General features: G+C 38.5%; 1 long non-coding RNA gene across 1 annotated transcript; it reads right to left on the reverse strand.

Moving 5' to 3' along the window:
- Positions 1 to 4140: 4140 nt before the first annotated feature.
- On the reverse strand, positions 4141 to 19054 carry LOC121085979. The gene is made up of 3 exons (XR_005827252.1): positions 18954 to 19054; positions 18738 to 18857; positions 4141 to 8831 (listed from the first exon to the last, which is right to left on the reverse strand). It is a non-coding gene; the product is annotated as an uncharacterized LOC121085979 (long non-coding RNA).
- Positions 19055 to 26357: the final 7303 nt, after the last annotated feature.

Consider the following 26357-nt stretch of genomic DNA (forward strand, 5'->3'; position numbering starts at 1 on the left):
CAAGCTGATCATACCTTTTGTCTCAATATTCCTGCCGAAACCAATAGTTTTATTCCCGCAAAGACTGAAGGATCAAGTCCTCAGTAATTAAGTAAAAATATGACTGTGACAGCATTGGCATTAACAGAATGGGCTTTAAAATGTAGGGGATTCTTTTACATTGCAGCTGGCACCCAGCTATTGGAGGATTATAAAGGACAAGCAGGGTCAAACTGAAAAGATCTGTGTCCTTTCCTCCTGGACTAGCCCATTTGTCCAGCAACATTGTTTGAAGAATTACCACTTTCTGTTCTTCAGATGATTTGTGTTTTGGATTGGGATTACCTAAAGGATTTGAAACACTTCATAAGCACTCAAATGTTTTTCTCACATGATTTTCATTCCCTGATGAAGCTGATTGCAGCCACCAGCTTACAGTCACATCTATCTTGATGTGCTTGTGCACCTCCTTCCACCTGGCTGCTTGTTTAGCCTGTTTCCCCAGCGATTTTGCGTTAATTCAGAACACTGTGAAGTTCTATGGCCTGTAAATTGATTTGGTTTCTTCCCAGGTCTTCCATCAGCCAGAGCCACCTCTCTTTCAAAATGAGGTAGAGATGGTAAACCAAAGACCTTCAGTGCTCAAATGAAAAAACCCAAAAGAATAAAATACCATCTTCCTTCCAGCAGGCCAGAACTGGCAGCTGTAAACTAGAGCAGTAGGTCAGAACACATACGTGAGCCTACGCTCACACAATAGAAGGACATGTATTAGAAGTCTGTATTAGTGAGGAAACCTGTTTCAGCTTCAACCTTTCCAAGGACTGCTCCAAAGTAAAACCTTATTTGAAATATTAAACACCGATTTCTTGATACTATCTTTCAAAGGAACAGTGCCTTTACGGAGTGCAGCCTGAAAAGAGCATGAAACATAGCTTCTACATTAGCCTCAGAAGGGGAAAAAAAACCCCAAAGAAAAAAAAAAACTTAAGAGTAGACCCATCAAAGAAGTGGCAGCAGAAAAAGCAGGCAGGGAGTAAAGGAGCTGGCCACCTACACCAAGCTCTCATAGCACTGTTAAACAAAGATAATTAGTGCAAGTCACTGAGTCACCAAGTCCTGTAGCTTTTTTATGGCAGTGCTATTAGTCTATGTTGGAGTCAGCCTTGAATTCCAGCAATGCAAGCAAGAAGGAGACCCACCATGAATAGGTCTTCAAGTATATCTGTTACACTGGAACTGGAAAATTAACCACACTTCTCTGCTTAATCAGCTGATGGTACTTAATTCTTTACTTTATGTATCACATTTTACTCTTTCTTTTTAATCACCTTTTCTAACAGCTAAGATTCCTGAATATCATCACATACGCTGCTAGAGTCATTGCTTTAGGTGCGTACATGTTATTAGGTACGGACAGTCCAGCCATCTATTGCACAGTGTGAGGCCCAAAAGGCATCCTAAATGCAAAAAGTATCGAGTTTTGATAAAAGAAGCCTTCACTGTAAGAAGTGATGGCACGTAAGGTGCCTCACATGTCTTTTCCATTGTGTTTGTGATACTTGCTTCTGGAGGAAATATGATTACCTGTTCCTCTCAGCAGGGCAGTGGGAAGCATTACTACTTCTGATTTTCAGTCCTCTGGAGAACTTCTAAGGGTCACTTAATTTGGATATAATAATAAATAAAGCAGACTTTTGCCAATTATTATTATTTCATTGTTGTGTTTTAAATATCAAGTATGTAAAAGTCATTTCTAGCTTCAGTGTAAATATATTAAACTAAGAAAAGTGGAAAAACTCACATTCAAGTTCTGATGATAGGTCCTATCCTAATTTAAGTGGGAGAGATGGGCAGCTTCTCTGCTGATTAAAGGAAGATGCTATCAGGGAGCTTCTTATATTCCCCACTTGATCGCAGTTCAAGTTATTGGAGGCACATGGATGAAAGCTTGAAAGCTACCCTCACTTTTCCCCACAAAGCTGAGCTGCAATCACTAATCAGTAAGGGGAAATATCAGAAGAAAAGGGGGAAGCAGAAAGCAAAGTGCTTGGCTCTATTCAAGAAGAATCCTCCTGACCCAGGTTGGTCTCTGTAAGTTTTAAGACTGCTCAGTGCAGCATAGAGCAGTTGCAACAGAAGGCCAGATGTAGATTTACCAGCCACAGTAAGTTTGTACCTGTGAAGTTACCTCTTCACAGGTAGTGTCTTTTCCTTCCTTTCCATGTTACATCTAGAAAATCAAGTTTTCTTACTGTTACTGGGACAGAAGGTACACTTTTCCTGGGGAGAGTTTAACATAGGAAGATTAGGAATTGTATAGTCCAGTATACAAACAGGTTCAGAATATTCAGTAATGCATAATTAAGAAAGCATCCATGAAACCACAATGTCAAAGACATTTTGTCCATAATCAAAAACTAAAGTTTCACCAACAGATTCTATTTTCTCCTTTATCATCAAAATTTAAGGTGTGATTTTCCCATTCTGGTATGACATCCAGTTTTAAAACTTAATTTATTTTTAAATGTATTCTGATTTTGTGCACTATGTTCTCAGGATATCAGATACTAAACGCATAGATGTTATCTGTTATTTTATTAAGCACATCTTTCAGGACTGAAAGGAAAACTGAACCTGACTGCAGGGCAGTAAGATGCGCTCACGTAGAAATTGCTTTGTTCACGTGTTTCATCTGCTCACTTCAGGGAAGGAAATCTTTGTAAAAATGGCTGCCATCATACCTTCCATCTGCATGCTTCTTTGATGATCCCCTAGAGACATGAGTGCCAGCTACTCACAGCCTTTCCAGGAAGAAGAATATGCATTGGGATATGATCCCACAGTTCCACAGGGTAAGTTTGATCGTTATCATTCACCTGATGTGCCAGTACCAGGTTAAGTAAATAGCTATCTGGATGAGTTCATCTTATTCAGAGTACTGTGAAGATAAAACTAAAAGCTCTGGGAAAAATAATGAAGAAGAGATGCACTCCTTCTTAATACTTTTGCAAAAATAGCTATAAAGTCATTTAAAATCAGACTCCATTGCAACTGAGAAACACACAAGAACTCCTTCATAAAACGTGATAATTTTTTAAAAAATTATTGATTTCATATGTACTATAGATGCCCTTATTTGAATATTTTGCTCTTTTAGATAAAAAATTATTCATCTGATTTGGGATTGCTGATGTTGAAAAAATAGTAAATTAAACTCAAATAACATTTTTCTAGAAAACTGAAATGGAATGAGATTAATTAGGAATATTCAGCTATTAGATCTCAAATTTATTTTGTATTATTCTTAACACCCACTTTCTTTCATTGCTGGGTTTGCTACTTTTCTCTACATTTACCCGTGACTCATTGTTGATTGCAAATCTGAAGCATTTAATTTTAGATAATGTTTGTCTTCTGGGAATCAGTCATAAATTACTATAAAATTTGACAATCTTTTACGCCAAATATGTCACCTCCCTTCAGAGATGTTGAGCCTTATTTTGCATGCTTTTGTCTTTCTATTATTTCATTTATTTATGCAGAGGTAGTCTCAGTTCAATGAAGAATCAATTCCCTAGTTTCAAGGCTTAGCAAAAAACACCAGTTATATAGGAGTAACAGATTCAAACTACTTATTTGTGCTGTAGTAACAATGTTTGTCAGCAAATGCTATTTTAAGGGAGTTTGTACCTCCTGCAGTAGAAATCAGTAAATCTCAGACCAAAGGGACAACATAAAGAACAATACTACTCAGTTTTACTATTTGAAAAGTAGAAGCAAACTTTTAAGAATGGGTTAAATGGGTATGGTGACTATTCCCACCATTTGTGTATTTGTTTTGTAAATAATTTCAAGCTAGTTTTCCATTTTTTTTCCTTCCCCTGCATTGAAATTAAGCAGTGATTTCCTGGTTTGCTGTGATATCCAGCAAAAAATCTCCTGGGATATCACAGCTGTTGTGGAGCTCTGCCAGACGAGTGAGCCCATGCAGAATGGCACAGGTCAGTGCCATTGTATGAAATTATCTTGATGGCTTTAGAAAAGGTACATTTTTACCATGTTGATCAAGGAAAATTGCACATGTAGCTTCTTTGACTGTATATATGGTGGTCAGGCTGGGTGCATAAATACATCAAGAAGAAACAGAACTCCATGAAAACCAAGCCCAGAGCATACTTTATTTCAGATCCTATTCATACTAGCACATCACAGATTATCCTGGATGGTATAATACAGCCTGGTTTTTCTAAAGAAAGCATCAGTGTCTCTGCAATCTTACTTAGTAAGTTAAGTAATAACAGTGCTCTGAGAGCGTAAGAAAACAGATAGGTTTTGTTTCAAGAGGATTACTATAAAAAAGTAAGCCTTGAGGGCCATGGAGGATAATATGAGGAAAAGTACAACTTCTGGACTGAAAGAATGGCATCAAAGCACATCTGTTCAGTTTTGGGTCTTCCACTGCCCCAGATACCTACTGATGTGAGATACTAAAGTCAAGTGGTGACAGAGGAAGATAGACAAGGCGACATAAGAATGAGGACAAGGGAATATGGGGAAAAGTAATAGGGGGCCTAAGGAGGAATATGTAAACAGGCAAAAGAGCTCATCCCAGGCAAAATTACACACAACAGGAAAGAAATGTGATTAACGAGGGTTAAAGCAAAATTCAAAAAGAAAGGGGGGTCTTTAGGCAGGAGAGACTGGGAAGGAGAGGGATTTGCTCGTTATGTGAGTGTAGCGGGAACACATGGAGCTCGGCCTAGGGACAGACATGAGCCAGCTGACAATGTAGAGGTTAGGATTAGTGGACAGACCATCATGGGTGACATTGCAGTGGGCATCCGCTACAGACTTCCTGTTCAAGAAGTAGATGAGGTGTTCTTAATGCAACTTGTTGTTAGCTCATGTGGAAACCTGTGAGCTCTTCACAGGCCCTGAGTATGCAGTCTTGTGACCAGAGTATGCTGAAACTTCCATTTTAGTCACCAGTAGTGACTACATTAAAGTTATAAAAGAGATGGCTACTCAGTCTACAAATAGGCCTTTTCTTTGCGCAGTAGTCAGGCATGCTAAGGGCAAACTCAGACCTGCTCCAAATGTCTTTTCAGCATAATGGAAATCTTCCATTGACTCCAGCAAGAGCTGAATAATAAATATTGCACCAAAGATGTGCAAGACAGGCTCACTGTGCAATATATTCATAACCATGACATTTTACTGAGCTGCAATGGGCCATGAGTCACGTAATGCTAGATGTAATGGTCTGAAGACAAAAAATGTTATACACATAACAAGGGGGAGGAAGGATATTAATGTTGTGCAGAATAACTAAAAGTTCAGTTTCTCCAAAAGCCACAGAAACCAAAATATTATCCAACCACGAGTGCATTCAAGGGTCTGACTGCAGTGAAATTTTAGACTCAGTAAATCAGGAAGGCAGGAATTTCCCACCCAGCCATCTGGGGTAGTTACATCATGTGATATCTAACTATTCCAAAAGTGAAGAAATGACAGCTTGATAAAAGCCTCTTGTTTTGCAATAGGTTACAATATTACCTATAAGTTTGCTAAATACAGTCCCAAAGAGGTTTGATATTCTAATGCAAATGACCAAGTACAGCTCTGTAACAACTCCTTAACCACAGACTCATGCATGTAACCACTGAGTATAATCATTTTACTGACCAGAATCCAACTAAGGCTGACTCCACCTCAGATTTCTTTTTAATATTTCATGGACTGACTCAGCCCATGATCCCAACATCCATAAGCAATATCCCTTTGTCAACTGGAACAGGAGCTGAATCTAAGCTTTTCTAACTCTTTCAGTAGACAGTTGTAGCAGTGTACGCTAAGGGCTGGCTTGCTGCTCCCTAAGGGATGGGAAGGTGGAAGCTGAGCATAATGCCCAGCAAGCAGGACAGGTGTCCTGCCAGCCAGGGCCCAGCCCTACAGTACCCAGGCAAGGTGAACAGGGTAGGACAGACCTGGAGACAGCAGCCAGGCTCAACCAAGATTCCAAATCATCAGGCAAAATCATGGTGATGAGGCAGGGCTGAGTTCAAGCCAGGAAATCAGTATTCAGGTTAGGGTCTTGATCAACACAGCTCATGGCCAGGCAGGACAGGGCTGTGGTTGAGCTGGAGGCAAGCCATCCTCCCAGCATAGCTCAGGTGAAGACTGAAGGCCCTGGGATGAACTGAAATCAGGTGCCTGGGACCACAGGCAGGGTTGTAGGGAGAGGCCCAAGGTGAGGCTGGTCAGGACGATTAAGGTCTAGTAGCGCCCTGATAAATTATGTGTATGTTCCTTCAGCAGCAGCAACCAAATCAAAGACTACAGCTAAAATTTGCATGTAATGAGCATAGATTAATGTCTGCTGGACACTTCAAGTCAAAGGGCTAAGAATAGCAATGACCACGCTGGGCAACAATAAAGAGAAGGACTAGTATCAGTTTAGTGTTCATTTAGCAACGACAGATTTGGGACCAGCTTTGTGACTATCATCAACTAAGAAGGAAGCTGGCACACAGTTCATGTTTTACGAAGGTTGGGTTGTTTTTTTTTGGGGGGGGGGGGTTGCCGATGCATTATAAAATATTATGACCTGCTACATACAAAAGAATTGCTGGGTTTACAATAATTGCCTGTGTTACATGCATAAAGGCAATCTCAGATCTCTATATCTATATTTCACTACTTCAGTTGCTGAACATACAAATGCTCCATAACATTTTGACCCTGTTGAAATCAATGACAATCACTGTAATTCCCCTTTGTTAGAGTTAGGTTTTCAGTTTTTCATTCCTCAATATTTTACTGAAAATCAACGGATAAAATAAGCAACACTTAACTACATTGACATCTGGCTCAAGGTTTCATTAAAATATTGTTAAAATATTAGACAGATGGATTAACTGAGAGCAAATATTACCCTATATAAATTAACCCTATAAATATAATGAAAGTCCTCTTTCACACATGCTACTAGAAAGCCTTTGTTAATAAGAATTCCCCTTCTTGGAAACTCAAAATGAAGTATTGTTCATTGCCATCTGGTTCGTATTAAATACAAGGAAACAAACAAAAACACAGTAAGTCTATGACATTTTAATGACTGTGAAGCAGCTACCCCTACCAGAAGCTGCTCTATGGGCTAATTACACTCCCTGGTAAAAACATTAACTTTGTTTCCAGCCTAATTTCAGCTTCTGCCTTTTCCCTCTGATTTTGAAGTCTAAATCTTGGTGCTGGAAAAGATTATATGCATTACCAGTAGCCCTTAAAGACCTTATCTGAGGGTTCCATTGGCATTGCATAGCTAGCATGTAAAAGAAAGCTCCTGAATAAGATTGATTACAAAAGACAGAAAGAGAAATGCTGAAAGTGAATGGACATCACAGGGCCTCCATTTTAGGACAAGGGGTTTTCTCCTATGGGAAAGAAGGTTCCTATAGGATCCATGCTGGTGGTCTGCCTGGCTCTGAGAGCTGGTCAATAAAAACTCTCACAAGCACAAGCTTCTCATTAATCTTAGCTTTTAGAATCCAAGCGAGTTACTGAATGATGTCAGTTCCTGCTGTTACCAGGAACACTAGGTTTGCAGTAGTTCACAGGATCGTCTCTCAACCCCCATTTGAAAAGCAGAGATTTGCTATTGAATATAGATGAGACAAAAAAAAGATCTTTCCAGTACAGTATTGTGTTAGATGCAAATTATTTATCTTTTGAAGGAGAGTCATGGTGATCAGACAGGAAGCACCATCTGATTAAAGAAGAAATTGGTCCATACAGGATGGGAACAGAGCAGTTTGTGTAAGTTATATGAAAGTAAGTCACGTGAAAGACTGATGCATATGGTAAGAACTGAGACACCACTGGACTGCTGCCTACTATGATGTCAGAGTACTACTTTATATTAGATGTCCTGTCAAAAGAGGACAAAAACACAAAACAATGTTATTTAATTATGAACATTCTCCTGAGATCAGACCAACCATAGCTGGAATCTTCCACTTGTAAGACAGTCTCATATTATGTGGAGGGAAACTAACAAACCTTTGTGCATGAACAGACTGAGCTTGACTATCACGGAGTTATAGCAGCATAGAAATGGAGTAACATTAAAACATATCTTACATGATAGCCCTATTAAAAGAAAATACTTTAAGGCTCCAGGTGATCCCACATAAACATTTGGAAAGAGGACAGATTCCAATAGAGAAAATACCTTATTTTCAATAACTGCAGCAAGCAGAGTGATTTTCCTAAATAACAGTGTTGAGAAAATAAGGTGTAGATGCTACATGAATCTGAAGGTGATGGTGATCTGATGGTGATGAAGTTAGCTGCACAGACACGAATGCTAAAAGCTCGGAGCCCAGGTAACATACTAACAATCCTAACAGGGAAGTCTGCCCTCATCATTTTCTTTTACTATACATTCATTCTGATAAATACACATAGCATGAAAAGGATCTCTTAGCTGCCTCCATAGTCTCTGCTGAAAGATTATTTTAGCAGTTGTTTTCGATAAAAATGTTACATTATTTTAAATAAAACCAAGGGAAATGGAAAAGATTACATCTGGACTTCAGAAAGGTATTGAAAAGATAAGCATACACCTCCAAGGGAACGTAATTACTTTCAGGCATTGACTTGCTGTGCATGGAATATTAGTTAGACATGATGGAGGAAATGAGCACAAGAAATGCGAGGTAGGCAAGAACCAGGTTACGTGGAACACAGTGATTTGTACTGAATGTGGAATTACTTGAATGAGGGGCAATTCTTAAAGGAGGTCTTCAAGAATCCACTTCAGGATGAGTCTTAGTATTTTCATTGATGACCTAGACACAAAAAAAATAAAATAGATGTACTAATTAATGTTTGCTGATATTAAAAGCCAGCCTGCTGAGGACCATACACAAAGAGCTGTATGACCTTGAGGACTGAAGTAATAGAAACCGGATTAAATTTTAATATGGAGGGCTGCTATGAAATATAGACAACTGAAAGTAGTATAGGAAAAAGATGACCATCACAGTATACCCATGACACCCATTTGCTACAGCTGTGAAAAAAACAACCAAAATCCTACAATGCATCAGGAAAACTATTTCCAACAAAGAAAAGGAAGTATAAATGCCATTGTACAAAGCACTTTTGATCTTGCAGCACAAATGCAGTCTACAATCATCTATGTTTAAAAAGAAAAGATACATTCAAACTGGATCAGGTGCAGAGATGTCTTCCAGGACACTCAAAGAAACAGATTCCCTGTCTTCTGAGGGAAGATTTAAAGAGACTATTCCACTTACCCCGGGAAAAAGAAAATTAAGTAAATTATGACAGTACATCTGTATTGGGTTTGCATGACAGGGTTTTGGTAGCGGGGGGCTACAGGGGTGGCTTCTGTGAAAAGCTGCTGGAAATTTCCCCTATGTCCAACAGCCAATGCCAGCCGGCTCCAAGATGGACCTGCCACTGGCCAAGGCCAGGCCCATAAGTGACAGTGGTAGCACCTCTGGGATAACATATTTAAGAAGAGGAGGGAAAAACTACACAACTGCATCAGGAGAGAGGAATATGTGAGAGCAACAACCCTGCAGACACCCAGGTCAGTGCAGGAGGAGGGGCAGGAGGGGCTCCAGGCACCAAAGCAGAGGTTCCCCTGCAGCCTGTGGTGAGGACCATGGTGAGGCAGGCTGTGCCCCTGCAGCCCAGGGAGGTCCACGGTGGAGCAGATCCCCACCTGCAGCCTGGGGAGGACCCCATGCCGGAGCAGGTGGATGCCCGAAGGAGGTTGTGACCCCCTGCCTGTGCTGGAGCAGCTCCTGGTAGGACATGTGGACCTGTAGAGAGAGAGGAGCCCACACTGGAGCAGGTTTGCTGGCAGGACTTGTGACCCCATGGGGGACTGATGCTGGAGCAGTCTGTTCCTGAGGGACTGCACCATGTGGAAGGGACCCAGGCTGGAGCAGTTTGCGAAGAACTGCAGCCTGTGGGAAGGACTCATGTTCAAGAAGTTCATGGAGGACTGTCTCCCTCTGAGGAGGAAGGAGTTGCAGAAACATGTGATGAACTGACTGCAATCTCCATTCCCTATTCCCCCGCACTGCTGGGGAGGGAGGAGGTACAGTAAATTGGGAGTGAACCTGAGTCCAGGAAGAAAGTGTTTTAAGATTTAGTTTTGTTTCTCATTATCCTACTCTGATTTGATTGGTAATAAATTAAACTAATTTCCCCAAGTTGAGTCTGTTTTGCCCATGATGGTAACTGGTGAGTGATCTCCCTGTCCTTATCTTAACCCACAAACCTTTCACTGTATTTTCTCTTCCCTGTCCTGCTGGGAAGGTGAGTGACAGTGACTTTGGTGGGTACCTGCTGTCCAGTCAGGGTCAACACACCACAATATCAGAAAGCAGAACATAAGCAATGAGAGGATCAATCTAGGCTCAACAATACTGGCAGAGAACAAATAGATTCATACCGTCCACAAATAAATTTAGGCCAGAATTAGGAAGAGGCTTCTAGTTTAATCAGTAAAATGAGTTTTTGGAAGAGCCTTCCAACATGAGTCTTAAGTGCTAGAAATATGACTCACTTCAAAATGCATCTTAAACTGTTCATGAAAGGGACTCTAATATCATGATGACTCAACAGCTAAAAGGTGAACCTTAATGCAGTTTTCATCTTTGTGCAGGTAAAACTTTGTCAAATAAAATCTTTATTTCCAGGTGTAAACTGACTCATTTTCTGATTAATCGGTTGGACCTGATGATCTTAAAGGTCTTTTCCAACCTAAATGGTTATATGTTTCTGTGTCATATCGTATGATTTCTGAAAATAGCTGGAAGCTACACTTAGTGACCCAGAGATCATTTCAGTCCTTTTTCCTATTTTCCCCTATCCTACTATCCAACATTTAAACCCACATATACATACACTTACACCGTACAGAAGAAATTATGGACTATGCTTGGCATTATAGTAGGTGTAGTACTGAAATAAAGAGCTGTGCAGCTCCTACAACCTCACTTGACTGAGCAACTAAGTGAGGAGAAGGGGCAAAAATCGTTTTGCTCAACTACTCATTAGCTGACGTTTAACACTTGTTTTTTCCCCCACCAGAAAGTCTGAGTCTGTTTCAAATCACCTTATTGGATAAACACAGACTTAATCAATTACTTTTTTCTATAGCTAGGTCACACAAAACAAAAACACAGGAACAGTTCCCATTTGTGGCAGGAATGGAAATTGCAGGCATTATAGACATCTACACTTGTTTGGAAAAAGCAAATAGCATCTACTGTCATCTAAATCACTTTGTATGGTCTCTCCTCTGTAACACAGTCTGTGACTAGCTATATCAAAGGCTTCAAAACAGCTGATATAAAACAAAATAATACAGCAGCAATCCTGCAGCACTGCTTTCAGACTCTACCAGTCTCCTCGTCTTCATGCAAATAACTGATTTACTCTAATTGTAACTGGGAGAAACAAAGAATCTATGGAAGAAAAGATCAGCTCTTTGAAGCTTTAAAAGTTTTGCAACATTTCAGCAATTTAGAAGACATATGCATATGTAATATAAACGTCACAAGCATAAACACACAAAGGTAATCATGACGTATATACCTGTAACAAACATCTATGTCCACAGGTAACATATATATACCCTACCATATAGCAAAGCTGCTGTGTGACACACATGTGTGTATAAAACAATAGTTAATTCATATCAGAATTATTTATTATACAACTTGTAAAAGTTTGAACAAAGTGGAAGATATTTAATAAATTATTTTTGAAACTATTTTCTGTAAAAAAACTTACTAATTGTTCCTTTCCCAATGTTAACCTTTTTCTATGTTAACTGGAAAGCCTTTTGAATTCTATAATGAGCAGGAGTCTTCTACTTTTATATAACACAAAGTGACTTATGAAAAAGGTTAAACATTTATAAACATAACAAAACAACATAGAAAAATGAAAGCTTTTCTTATTGAAAGCCAGGAAAACCAAACAAATCACCCTTGACAAAGTTTAAATTCTTTAAATGTAAGGCAGTTTTTTATCTAGAAAGCTGCAAAGTCAATCATTGCCTAAAAGAAAATACTATTCTAAACTCCCAAAGAAGTCCTATAATGTTGTAGATGAATAGTTATGAGAAGAAAAAATAGACAAATTATATGTAAATGTCCATCACAGAGCAAAATGTTGTTCTATTAGCACATTAACTTGTGTATTATTAACAATACAAAAGAAATTGCATTCTTCTACTTTTAAACCAAACACATTATTGGAGGGAAAGTGGTTATTTTAGATCAAACTTACTTGTGTTCAAATTCTCTGGAATATTATTTATGATTTCTTGAAAGTCTGTGTTAGTATTGCCCACCTCAGCATTGGCCTCCTTTAAAGTGAAATTAAATCAGAAATACTATCCTGACTATTGTAACCTGGCAGATAAACTTAGACAGAGTTAGAATGATGTCTGTGTAAATTCAACATCAGCAAATTCAACATCCTTCTTCAAAAACTGTCATCTTGCTAATGGATAAGAAAGAGATATCAAAGCATTATTAAAGGAGAAAAATATCAGTCTATGGCAGCAGGAGAAGTCAGAAAGTGTGGCCTCCTGAAGGACCCTAGCAAAAAAAGGGTTGGAAAACTGGCGGCAGAGTTTTGAAGAAAAGAAATTTTAAGAAAAATAAAAGAAAAACCTTGATACAAAATAGTTCACCTAACTTTGCAGTACTGAGGGTAGACTTTTACAGCTGCTTAAGCAGATCAGTCTTTTTACACAATGGTTTAAAATGCTTTCCATAGCATTGTTATTAAAAAGGCTCTTTCCTTAAAAAATAAGTATCTTTGAAATGTTAATTAAATAATTCAGATTCTCCATAAAAGAAGAATTGAAGGACAACTTCAGTTCTTCTCTGATGGAAATAATTTATACCTTGTTCCTCCTGGACAGGATGCAATGCATACATAAGCCCACGAGTATTTAATGCAGTGAAGTAACAATTCAAGGAGACTGATTATCAAGGCCTACAGATTCCTATGAGCAGAGGCTTTTGAAGACATGAGAGAGTCATGCACTGAAACTGCTTGAATAACATCCTTCTACAGAGTGGAGAAGTGGTGTAGCAATTACAGGGAAAAGATCAGGGTTGACATTTCTGCTTTTATAGCAAGAACTCAATTTCTTAACAAAGTTTTGTTTCTGCTTCCCTCCTCCCTTGTCAGTTCCTGAAGATACAAAGAATAGTAACTCTTACTTTGAAATTAGTAAATTTGGGGTGAAGGCAGGATCTTTCTAGCCCTCCAATTTGAACTGAATAACAGGACAGAATTCATAAACTGAACACTCCAAAACAGGCATTTGTAAATGTCCATAGTGTTAGCTTTCCTTTTTGCCACTTAATATCATGAAAATGGCAAAAGTTAGAGAAAAACAGCACACACTTTGTTCACCGCAGATGACATAAAAAATGCTACCCTGACAGTAACAGTCCAGCATGACAACAGAATTAAAACAGTCTTGGTAAATACAAAGGTAATTTGCAAGCTTCACCAGCATCTCTTACAATCTTTACTGATAAAAACAGTCCATCCTTTTCAACATCAGGAAAGAAGGAATGAAAAGTTAAATGGAATTAGTCTAATTTCCATGTATTGCCAGAATATTTTTTTTTAATTATTTCAGTTTAACTTCTATTTATGAAAATTGTAAATAATCAGTTCTTTGAGGAAAATGCTTTCCTACAGATAACCTGCTACAGATGCAGAATACATTTTTATGAATCTAAATCTGACTGGCCTTTATGGATCTGTCTCTATCACGGGATCTGAAAGCATCTGTTATTTCCTGGATGCCCGTGCCTGATTGCACATCAGTGTATGCATTACTCCTTATGTGTGTATCGTTTTCAAAGAGGCAGACATTTAAGCACATAGTCTGGAAGGGAGTCACAGCATATTTCCCTCTCTTAGCACCAGAAACCTAAGTTTAACCTGGCCTTATGCGTTTATGTATCAATGTGTTTAACCTGACCTAGCGAGCATTTTCTAATCATGGAAATGAAGGAGAATCAGTGTTTATAATAAGTACTATTGCAATATTTTGCATTACTATACTGGCACTTCTCACTCGAAAATACAAAATTACTTTCATATATATGTATGCACATATGTATGTATGTATGAAATACATATTCTTTCTCTGGCTGAAGCAAATGCTCGGTGATAGGTTCGTGTTGTGGAAGTGAATCCAGAGCACTTTCTCATGACTGCCTTAGTGTTGTTATATAAAAGGAATATGAACATTTTGTCACAGTAAAAAGATAAACACAGAAAACTGAAAAGTATCACTTCCCAAAATATACCAGTAAACCAAATATCTAGAACTGGTGGGTTTGTAACAGCTACTAATACTATGAGAGTTTAAAAAGAGCAATTGATCAGTACAGACAGAGTTGCTGAGACCTGGGATTCAGGTTGAGAATCCCAAGGATCTATGAAATGACAGTTATACTGTGAGCCATCATAGCAGAAGGGAATGGTGATAAGAGTGGCAACAGTATGTTATCAACAGATTCAAACAGACACAATTTCATAGGCTGCTTTCAGATGACCAAATATAAATGGGTAAAGGTAATTCAGATCAGGGATCCAAAGGCATTTGGACAATCAATCTTTTTCATATGCTAGTAGCCACAGATTCTGGTTTGCAGACAGAAGAGGACATTGACTGTCATATAGATCTTGACACTGTAAAGATAATCAAGTACAAAAGGGACTGAAATGTAAAGAGGAAGATTAGAAGCCCTAGATCATATGAAGTTAATAAAAAACCCCGTAATTTTACTTACTGTTTTTGTAACAACGCATTTTCATCATACTTTTTACCTTGCATAAGATTTATTTCTCAACTGGTATGTACCAGGTGCGTTGCAACAGTCCATCAGCTGCAGTCCATCAAAAGAGGATGTGACTGCTAGCATGCAAGACAGCCAAGCAAGATGATTTTTACTGGGACTAGAATCAACTTTTATTTCTGTAGTTTGGAAGTGGTAAGAACTAGCACAGAATAGTACAAGCTGCAATAGAAGCATCTATTTCCTTCCACTATTCTACTTTTGGGGAAGTTTTTAGGTTAATAATTTATCAATATTCATCAATGCTCAAGACCTTGACTAAATCTCAGAATATTCATGCCTCAGATACCAAAATGTCAAAGCCTATAGCTACATTGCTAGCAAATTCAGTTGTCCATATCTAATTCAGGGGCCACCTTTAAGTTACTATTGCAGAAAGAATAGTATTTTAGCAAAGTTTTTTCTGAATATTGATAATGGCAGAATCTTCCATCTGTACATCATAATTCAGAGCTGATCTAGTAGTATGAATGTAGTTTAGTAAAAGCTAGCCTCTGAGATGAATATCATACTGCAAATATGACAGCATATCATACTTCAGAATTGAAGAAAATCACAACTTTCCACAGTTACCTTCCCTATTGATAGGGAGCTCAATATATATATGAAGTAAACCGCTTCATTCCTTGTGGCATGTTCCTTCAGCACAAACCCCTGCAAAATACCCCTGCAGAGCTTTGTTACTCCTGTATCTAACTTCATGAGCCAACAGGACACCTCTTTGTACTGTTCGCCAAAAACTAAGACAAAGAATTAAAAAGCATTGGCTAACCCCAAATAACATTTGGATTTATCCAAATGTTATTTAGTTATGATATGCCAGCAGAGACCCATATGAATTTTTACAAATCAGTTCAAGTTTTGCAAGACACAAGTAAACAAAAAGGATTCCCTCTACAGAAATACTGATAGAAAACACAAATACATAAACCTTTTGGACAATCACATGGTAATTTTTTTTGTATTCCCTGCCCATCACAACCTTTTGTTGAAAACACTGTAAAGGTAACATAAGTAATATAAAATCCTGATCTCTGTAAGACAGCAACTGACTTCTTGAAGTAAACTGACAGACTACAGTCTAGGACTTACCAGTGTGAAAAACATTTACAGCAGTTCTTTCTTATCACCCAAATTGACTTGGTCTTGACCTGGTTTATCCAAAAGTGTCACAACTAAGATGTTCAAGATGTACACTTAAGTTACAGGTTTTATTCATTGTGTTCCAACACTTAGAAAAAAATAATTCTTGCTCAGTTTGCAAATAGATATGAAATTGTCTCAGGTCCCCTTTGTACATGGTGCTTTTTTGGAAAACAAAGAGTAAAGATATTCCTTTTTTTTTTTTAACAGCTTTTGAAGGTGAAAAGTACAAAAGTGAACACAGATAGAAGAACAATATTCCAAAAGGACAGAGTCTCCTTTAGACATGCAAGCCAGTGCAGAATTTGTAGTAGAAATAGCAGTATGGGATTCCACAGTAATGTTTCAGTCATCATATTATTGTGAACTACTGTCCTGCTCACATTTGTGAATTATGTTGCAGTTGAAATCATTCACTAGCTAGGTCTGTCTTGTGCGACACTTACCTCACAGCCAGGCTGTTACCACAATTTATATAGCATACCTACCTGCTTTTAGCTCATTCATATAACAAAACAGTCTTTAAGCTGGTGTTTAACCTGACACAGTCTTTAACCTGACACAATCATCCATTCTAACACCCAGCCCTTTCACATTTAGGACTAAATACTGTATTGAACTACTGGTTTTAAGTCTCTGATTAGAGTAGTGAGATACCACCTCACAAGCTCTAACTGTTGTCCTCCAAGAGGCATGTATTTGAATAAGGATAGCACAAAACAGACTCTAAATGAATCCCAAGTTAAGGGCCAAACAGCAGGAATCCAATCCATCTGTAGGTGAAATCAAGTCTTAAATTTCCATTTCATCCTGTCAATATATAGTGGTCTTACAGATACTTTACAGACACCTGGTTAGACTAGCTGTGCTCTTCAGAGAGACAAACACATCCATACAAAGACCTCTGTTCTCAAAAGACAGACAGCTTTGCTGACTTTGTGGTTGTAGTTACCTTATACCCAACCTTCACACAGGTTGTTTCATGGGTGGGTTTCCTTCTGCAAAAAAATTATTTAGGGAAGTAAACCCAGACCCTCTCCACAGCCTTCCCCAGCACCTGTGCAAAACCAGTCCTCCACTCTAGTATTTTCTGTTCACACATGCTTTTTTTTGGGTAATAATCTTGTCTACTTCAAATTATCTTTCGTTAAAAGGAATGATATTTAGGGAGTCTCACAGATCACCAACCACCTGACCGGATCCACTGATGTGCTTCATGCATGCAGATATTTGACTAAAACTGCATAATAAGCATTAGCTTTGCAGACCAAAAAGGGGAGTCTGTCCTTTTAAAGCCTCTATATACCTATATTTTTAGTATTTTTGCTTCCAGAAGGAAGGACAGATTTACCAGGTGGCACATAAAGGAGCTACAGTTCCTGCTCAACCCCATTTGCTCTGCACAGATTGATGTGCTTTCCATGTCACATGACAGAAGATGCGTTGTGCTGTTCAATAGCACCCTTATTCACATCCTGACTGCATCCAGCCCTCATGTATAGCAGTACTGTGTGAACAGATTGCTTTCATGACAGTTTTGAAACTCAGAAGGAGCCAGTTTGAACTGCGATTTTATTTTTAACCATCCTACAACTGATGTCTACAATCTAAGGCACAATTCTCTCCAACACGATGCCAGTGTAAATAAGTGGACAGTTCTGAATGGTTACCTTATATACCTTTAAAGGGCAAGCCATGACCCTGGAGAGATTCAGAGTCCTAATACCAAGTTAGAAAACAATCTTGACATTGCTTTTTAGTTCCCATCTTCTTTCTGTTGTAGCTACATAAAAACATGATGAATTCAGGAAACTGATCCATGATGAATTTAGGAAACTGATCCAAAAACTACATGAAGGACACATGTGCAGCTTGAATTCTGGATTCCTGGATAACCAGAATAGTATGACTCAGAGGACTGGATAAGCTTTCCAATCATCTATTTCACAAAAGTACTTGAAGTACTTTTTAAACATTTCCAACTACAATTGCATGATTATTTTAGCCCTTTGCACTTACACTGTGAAATACTGAAATTAAACAAGACTAATTACGCATATTCTTTTTAGACAAGATGATATTTATCTCAAGTGGTTTAATTGGCACTTTGGCTACGTGCAGACTGTGTAATGCAGTGTAGTACAGAGATATCCAAGCTAACGGAAAGAACACAATCATGATAATTACAGCAAGAGTATAGACAATGTGGAAGGGAGGAGAACTTGGAGCAAAACTATCTTCCGGAACAAAACTTTCTTTAGCTTCCACACTTGGGCTTCTCTAAGCAGCTTTAGAATATTTTTACTAGTGAATAAATCAAAGTGCCATGCAGTAATTGTCTTTGATATAGACAAGAAAAAATGGGTGCACATTACTGGACCCTACTAGAACAGCTTTCCTTTAATCAACCAGTTCCATACTCCTTTACTAGACAGAAGCCCAAGTCTTCCAGAATAAATGGCCACCTGATAACACAGTCTCCAGGGCTTTATTGCTGTGCCCGTATAGTAATTATCCCATCAAGGTTTCCATGACAACATTCTTTGCTCATGATGAACCCCAAGTAAGGCTGTTCATTTAAAATGATAGAACACATTTTGGTTCAAATCTAGATGCAATGAACTTTCACTTTCTGTCTTATTCTATCTACTCTGACAGGATACTTACCAGGGATTCCCAGCTTCTGCAGCCACATGTTGTATTCTCCACTGGATTAAGGCTCCTACAAAGTGTAATCCACTTTTCACCTGTAGAACAGTTCAGCGAAATCCAAAGCTACTGTCAGGACTGAATAGGAGAGAGGAAATAAATTAATCATATGGAAATAAGATTGCATGCACTGACTGCATGCATGTAAGAAGTGCCAGATACCATGTCACTTACCTACTTTCTCCAAAAAGCATGTGAACTCATTCAACAGCTGTGCTGCATCCCATTAGAGGCAGTATCATACAGACAGAAAGAAAAAAAACATCCTGGGGAAGGATTTCTGAGAAACGGAAGGAGATAGCAATTAGCTACAAATTGCTTGTTTAATTAATGAAGAATAAAATGATGACACTAATTAATCTTGTGATAATAGACTGATTTAAGAATCACTGATAAGTACTATTATTAGTCAGAAAGGCCGCTGTATCATGCAGTATTTCATTTGCTTTAGAAAAGATGAAACTGTAAGAGGTTAATATTATTACTGATTTAAAGAATTTTAACTGCTTGCCTCCTATTACCATCAGCAGCTCTGTGGCTAAATTACCATGCTTTCTTAAAAAAAAAAGTGGTTTCTTTAATTTTTCCAATTCTTGATTTCTCTCATACAAAACTCTCCATTTTGTGTATATTTTGGGGGTTGCCTCATACTACAAAATCCACGTGATTATCAATATCATTTTGTTGCTAATATGATGTGTGCACTCAACTGTAGGGTGAAGACAACTGTCCATTACCTTTATAGCAGTTTTCAAGTGTATGTACATATCATGATAACTGTGTAATAATGTCTACTTCAAATTATGTTTCTGCTGGCTTAGGTGACTCATTCTGGATTCTTAATTTTTTTCTCCCCAAAATGAGGTAAATCCAAAACCTATTTTACATAGAATGACAACTCAGATATCGTAAAGTTATACATTTGGGGAGGGAGGCGGGTGGAGAGGAGGAAGACGATAGTAGTCTATTAGTCATATCACAAAGCTAGTATATTAATATTGAATATGTCACTGTGTACTGTTCATTTCAGTATAATTACTATGGACTATTTGTTTTAGCATAATTATTATGGATAATTAACATCAAACAGTAGTTGTGCAACATTATATTGTTAAGGGAAGGTTAATCAATAATTCCAAGAAGGAACTAAACCAAAAGATCTTCTGGTGAAGCCGGATCTGAAACTGAACTTGCCAAAAGAAGCTGAACTGTGGTCAAGACAAGTCCATATAGGGAAAGACAAGTGAGGTTCAATTCTTGGTCAGCTGTAACTAGAGGGCCAACTATTGTTTGAGACCCCCAGAAGTATTCTTAAATACCTGTAAGGCGCATGCACAACAATTAATATAGTACCACCTATTCTTGGGAAATTAATGAATATGTATGCCTCTTCCAAGAAATGTAATGCATAAACATATGTATGGTCTATATAATCTTGCCTAAACGTAACATGCAGCATGCACGTTAGGTGGAACAATCCCCCGTGCATCCAGCGCTGCAATAAAGGAACGCCTGCTTCTTAATGGTACATTGTTGTTAAGGAGTTTTCTTATTCCCGATGTCGGTGACAAATATGAGAGAAGACAATGGCAAAGTTAAGCAATAGCTTGTTACAAAGTATAGATCAAACTTCACGTCATTTTCTGACACCTCTAGCAGGTGGTCAGCTCTCACTTAACTGACTACGAAGCCTGCTTTGCACAGGAGTCTGTCTCCTCTATGGGGCTCAATGCAAAGAAACACTGAGAAGTAACTTCATGTAACTAGCAAGCTTTCCATGGGGCGCCACCTATTCCACAGGTCTTGAATTTTCTTGCTGTTCAAGAACCACTACACAGCAGTGCTGGTCTGCACCAGCTACCACAAAGCTCTTAGCAGTAAGGATACCCTCAGGGCAAGGGTGGGGGACTAAAGAATGGGAATCTTCTGAGGGCTTCACTGAGGAAGATGAGTTTCAAGCAGGTACTTTGCTCTACCTCCACTCCCATCTGAACTTCAAGTCTAAATCTCTATGTTCTCCTTGGTTTTGACCTACTTGGGAAATAATACACTGCAGTTTTCTCAGCCCCACCACTACCCTTTGGATTCTTGGTTATCAGTTCAATTGATATCTTTATCAGAATTTGGCCTGTAACAGTAAATATTGTTGTCCTAGTAAAATGTCTGTATAGTACTAAGAGGACTAATCTGCAATTTTTTCTTAGGAAACCAGCCTCATGGGACCAGTCCTTCTCTTTCAAAGAGACACAGACAGCAATCATTTTTCTGCAGAGTTTCTAAGATGTTACTCCAAGAAAAGAGATGGAGTCAGTGACTTTGCAAGGATTTTTTTTATTCGTTCTGCCATATACTGCAGTTTTGTTTTATTTTAAAATTCATGTGTATTGTATTTCTGGAACTATGAACTGTGCTGCAAAACCCAAAATGTGGTGACTTTGCTTACTGTGGTGTGATCCTGAAAAGTATATTGAACCTACAGTTCAGAGCACCCAGAACCTTTCAGAAGGTATCAGAGATCCAAACTTTTCTAGCAAAAAGGAATTTGATTGTAAGGTGTTTGATGTTTTAGCTTGAATTCTATGCCTAGGTTGCATCAGCACCATGAGGGCTTTATAAACGACCAATGACAGAAACTGAGTATCTAATACATATCAATTTGAAAAACTCAGTAATGCTTAAATAGTGTATTTAGGTGCTTAAATATGTAGACGGACACTCTGAAAACACTGAGACTTTAAAAAAGTTTGCATTAAAAAGAACTGGCTTTTAGAATGTATTTGTAATATCCAAAACTTACTTTGTTACTATTAATGCACCATGGTCCAATTATAGTGAAAGCACAATTAACGATAGTTCAACAAGCTTCCACAAGCCCTACTTGCAACATTCATGCCCTGTTTGTTGCTTCTCAGTACTTTCCTTTTCCTTAATTAATTTGCTCTATGTAGACAGAATTATTTGAATGATAGAATCAATAGAAGAAGTATTGCTATTCTTTTAAACTAGCCTTGACACTGTAACAAAAACCAAAGACTTGCAACTGCCATTTTAATGAGTATGTTTTCTATGATGAGGTCCCTGCCTAGCCTCCTCCTTTTCTTTTTCGGAAGAAATTTTACACCTTTTATCTTTTCTGATAGGCAGCATAAAGGAGAGGTAGTAAGTAAAAAAAAAATGGAATAAGTAAGGGAAAAATATGGAAATTATGCAGGAAAAGAACAGGTATGATGAGTTATACTGTTGTTTTGGGGACACTACAAATTCCTTAAGCTATGTCCTGCTAAACAATCTAAAATTTTAAACCTCCTTTTCCTAGTTCTATCTGCTGAAAACTGGAACCAGAAATGCAGGGGTTAAATGGCCAGGAAGCAGGTACAGCTGAGACCCTGCAACCCATCAGCCATTGCCCATAACTTTGTAAGAGTACATCTGCATAAGAGAACAAGCCTGTTTATAAGCCATACAGCTTTTTCCATGAAGTCACAGATTTTGGTAACACTTTGGACTTTTTTTGCCCTGTAATGGTAAGAATTTTCATTCAGAGTTATTTGTTCTTTTATTCTGCTAGGATGTGTAATTTAATAAAATGTTTTATTCCTTTTTGCTCTGAGAGTAGAAGGATGGAGAGCTTGTCTAACAATAGCCGATGTATTTATCTTTCTGCTGAGGAAGCAACAACTGCTGACGGGTAGCTAGGTTGTACTGAGATGAGGGGCTGGTCTAGCTTCTCTTTGAAGTATGGAAAAAAAAATATTTAACTGTGAAGGAGCTGAGGGCTAATTACTAGGTTACCTGGCTGAACTGTAGCAATTTGGCTATAAATATAGCACAACAATACCTTGTGCACTGAAGCTATTTTGTACATAGTGTTCTTAAACTTAGAAAATATTTTAAAAAACAGAAAAGGTTAATTATGAAATAGGTTTTTTTGGTGTAAATACAGAATAAGAAGCAAAAGGAGTAAAGAGACTGCTTTGTAGTTCTTCACCAATGCAATTTAGGTGTTCTGCTTTTGCTGCTAGTTGCAAAGGGTGGAGCTGACAAAATTAAGACAGTTGGTGGCCTCTAAATTGGAAAACTGATCTCTCTGAACATGGCAACTTGTATCTATGTAATACCTGGATGAGACTCTATGATCTTGGCTTTTTGTGTGGTAGTATTTGGGCAGGGGTTTGGGGGTCTGGGGTGGATTTTTGGTGGTTCTTTTGTTAGTTGGGGACTTTTTAAAATGTTTTTTCTTGTTTTGGAATGTTGTGGGATTTTCTTTAAGGGAGGGGTATTTTCTTTAAAGCTATCTTGGCTAGCTGGTACTAATAACTTTTAACTTAGGAGTCTCTAGGAAGGGTACCACATCAGCTTTCAACACAGACAAAGCCTGTGTATTTTTTGCCAATATATTATGGGGAAAAAATACTTAAAGCTTGTATCCTGCTGGTAACTAAATTGGTGGCTTACAAAGCTGGTGTAGTACTACGGATAGGTGATGAGATGCAGTTTCAGTGGACTTGTGAACATCCCTAATACCTGAGAGGTGTGGGTGTTTGGCTTGTGGAAAGTGGTACATCCCAACAAAGACAAAGCTTAACTTTACAAAATCTCAGCAGAAAAGTGATGATGCTCAAGACAAAATTGTGAAAGAAGCATTCACTATCTTTGGTGCTATTTGCTATTTTTATCTTTTGGTGTTGACACTACAGGTGTCGTGTCTATATTACTTTAAAAGTTGTGGGCCCTAGAGAATCGAAGTTACATAAGAAATACGTTGCTTCCCTGAAGCTGAGGGAGCTTGTCAACCTCCTCTTACGGTGTGAAAGCCTGGTCCTTTAGACACGCTGTGCCACACTGTATCGCAGCTTCCCAGTGAAGCCTGTAGTAATTCGGTTACTGCCCTAAGGGCAGATTCAGCTCTGATGTGAAAGGGCCAGCAAGCCCAAGACTTCAGCCGGTCTGCATCACAGGGGGGTGCTACGCTCCACCTTCTTCCACCACCACCCTGATGAGAAGAGAGTTGTTTCCTCATGCTGGGCGTAAGCCTGCTTTAGTGCAGTTGTCTTTGAATACGCTGTAACCATGGGGGCGGGCTTTAGACATATTTCCCTGCTGCGACACTTGTTTATGGAAGTGTATAGTATCAACACAGATGAGGGGGAAATGGAATCACAGAAAACTGAACAGGATAAATTGTCAGTGCTGCCTATGTTGTGCAACGGCACAGCTTAGCAATCCCAGATGAGCGTCATACCTGACCGGTTCCAGAACCAGAAATGGTAGAGCCTGTGTCAGCACAGTGCTGCACCTGAATTAGTCATGCTTATAGACAGAAAAATAACTTATCTGGGAACAGACTGTGCTAATGCTACACAGCTCTAAGCACTGAAACAGTTAGCTGGGAACGGCACAGTAAGAATATGCCAGGCTCTGTGTTATTAACTAGAAGTCTACTGTACTGTTGTGCTAGAAGCCATATGGAGTGGAAACATCCAAGCAGGTCTGAGGGAAGAGCCTTAACTATGAACACAAGTCCAAAGACAATGTTATACTTCAGCACAGCCTCTAAGATTTATGCTAAACCCAGATTTTGTTCCTTTTAATGTTTTGTGGTTGCCAGGGTGCCCAGAAAAATGCAAGAAGAAATGTTTCTTACAGAAGCTGCTAAATATAATTGGATTGTTCACTCTAAGCCATACACTAAATCCTTAGATTTAGGGACTCTCACAGCAGTAATGACTACAAAAGTTATTAGACAGTGGTTTATATGAAAATGTAAACTACTGCCTCTTAGGATGTTAACATACAAAAATGGATTTATCCTGCTCCTAAAGGAATCTTGCCAGTCAGTCAGCTATAGCCAGTAATTCTCTGTCTCTAAAGACCAGATAATAGGAATACAATCAATTCACCCAACTTCAGACCCGAAGAAAAAGGAGAGAAGGAATCATATTGAACTGCCTGCCTCCTGACTCACTCTAGCCTAAGCCAAAATGACTCAGAGCCACTATTTTCCACCCCCTCACCCCACTATCTGTTGGAAGAGGAGGAAACAAAGGCACATGTACTAGATAAAATCAGTCAACACGTAATGAATACATATTGTTTCATTATTTGTATTGATTGTCACCCTAACATCTGGTGACAGCAGAATGTGAATTGCTCTGTACATTAGGAAACTGTCCCACAAAAACAGGGTTCTGAAACTAAAGATTGGGAGGTAGTGTGTATAAATGTAAGTAAATATGAAAGACATGACAGTCTCAGAAATTACTAATGGTAAAATAATGTATGCAGGGTTTGTCTTGGTGATAAGCATGCTTATCAAGTAATTCCTCTTTTGTATTAAAAATGTAAAGCCTCACAAGAGGGCTTCTACTAAGAGGCCATTGATTAAAATAATATGCTGTTAGACTATTATTGTTATGTAATAGACTGAAGAATTTTTTTCATTTATTGCCTCCAGTAGCACCCATTTGACTTTATACATTTTTAACTTCTTTACCTGTATGCTGTATTTTGTACATATGCAGGGAACAGTTTAAGGTGAAAAGTTACAGATGAAGAGAAGCACAATACCCATAAATGACAAAAGCATAGAATGGGAAAAAATGAATCTTGTACCTAGATTGCCTGGCTCAGAACACTATCCTATTAGAAATAAAATTGAATTAGACTTACTAACTCGACAGTTCTACTTTTGTTGGGGGGAAACACTTTTTTGGCTGGGTGTTCACATTAGCAGCCCCTTAAAGGAGTAGGTTCTTACAGGAAGACTCTTAATTTTCTGGGATAATACACCCAGCTGAACTGTGTCTCACTGCTGCTTTTAACATACATAGCTGTGCTTCCAAGTAAACTAGGCAACTCATATATGCCTATGTCTATCTGTAAAATTTAACTAGTAGGTATGGCAAATGGTCCTACATAAACTGCAGTTCTGTATCAGCACAGAACTAACAAGTAATTTAAATGCAGAATAGCATAGAAATTCTGTGTTTCAAACACTAATTTATGTGATCAGAATGGTTTTCCTATATTCAAAAGCAGAAAGACTTTTGCTTGCAGTAATATACTATTGCCACCTTAAAATCATAGTCCACTACTAGTTGCCATATCTAAATAGTGGTTCAAAATGCTGGATTACAGCAGTACCAAGCTGTGAGTTTACATTCTTGTCAAGACCAGTTATTGCAAGGCTCACTGAACTGATGCCAAAATAATGTTAATCACCATACTAAAATGTACATCTAACTTAAGTCCTTCACAGCAAAACTACTGTGTATCTTCATCCATGTTCTGTTTTAAACATTCACGATACAAAGCAACCTGAAGCCTCCAGGATTTCTCAGGAAATATATGTCCTGCTGTATCCTGATGAGTTTTCTTCCAGTGACATGATTTTCCCCCCTGCCTCCCTGCCTCCTCCCACTGTATTTTCTTTTTTAATTCATCCTTATATATATAGCCTACCTTGCAGAATTGCAAGGGGAGCTGGCAGGGATCCAGGACAACCTGTCAGCACAGGCAGCAGTGAGGTAGTGACTCAGCAGAGGCACTCTGTGTCTTTGCAGTCTGCTGCAGCACTAC

Source organism: Falco naumanni, chromosome 1 (genome assembly GCF_017639655.2).
Source record: "Falco naumanni isolate bFalNau1 chromosome 1, bFalNau1.pat, whole genome shotgun sequence".
NCBI lineage: Eukaryota > Metazoa > Chordata > Aves > Falconiformes > Falconidae > Falco > Falco naumanni.